Genomic DNA, 827 nt, shown 5'->3' with positions numbered 1-827 from the left:
CAGCTTCAGCTGATCTCATTGAATACTTTTGGCTGTATTGAAAGTTCAGCTTGTAGAGCAAAAAGCCCCCTCAAGAGTCTTTAGCAAAGGAAGATGGGAAAAACATGCCCAGTAACATCTCACAGGACATGGATATGGTCAAGAGAGAAGAAATAACCTGAAAACACCTCCCACAAACCCCTCTCTGGTGTCAGACATCAGCTGTGAACACCTCAGGTCATGCTCACAACCACAAGCACAATACCAGCCCCACTTCCTGCAGGGGAGCAGGGAGCTCAGATTCATTGTGACAGAGTCAGAAACCTTAAGGTACTGAGCAAGCAGAATGTGCTACACCAAGTACTTAGAAGATAAAAAGAAATGTGTCTTTTAGTAGTATTTGGAGTACCTATGAACTTTAACAACTTCTGGCACTGTTCAGTGACTCCTCCAGTTCCCCCTGAGGAGGCAAGAACACCTTCAGCCTGACAGGCAGGTGCCAGGGATCCCTGCCCAGGTCTCTAAGCACTCTGGGGTGGCAGGAGTGGCCGTCAGTGCTCCATGGGGGCCCAAAGGGTGATACCAAAGCTCAGACCTCGAGGCACAGGTGCTGTCACTGTACAGGCACTGCCCCATATCCACATGGATGCCTTGGAGAAGAGGTAAAGCAGGAAATGGGCAGCCATGGCAGTGTGCCACTTTGGGACAGTAGCCCAGGGGACACCAACCCCTGCCCTCCCGCTCAGCTGCCAGGACACACCAGCACAGGGGTGAGCAGTGATGGCAGCCATGGCCCAACAACTGCTCTTGGAAATCCCAAGAAAACCCCAGGAAAAATCCAAGGGGGG

The sequence above is a fragment of the Corvus brachyrhynchos genome, unplaced genomic scaffold (assembly GCF_000691975.1).
Source record: "Corvus brachyrhynchos isolate BGI_N302 unplaced genomic scaffold, ASM69197v1 scaffold279, whole genome shotgun sequence".
Classification (NCBI taxonomy): Eukaryota; Metazoa; Chordata; class Aves; order Passeriformes; family Corvidae; genus Corvus; species Corvus brachyrhynchos.
This window is presented reverse-complemented; position numbering follows the sequence as displayed.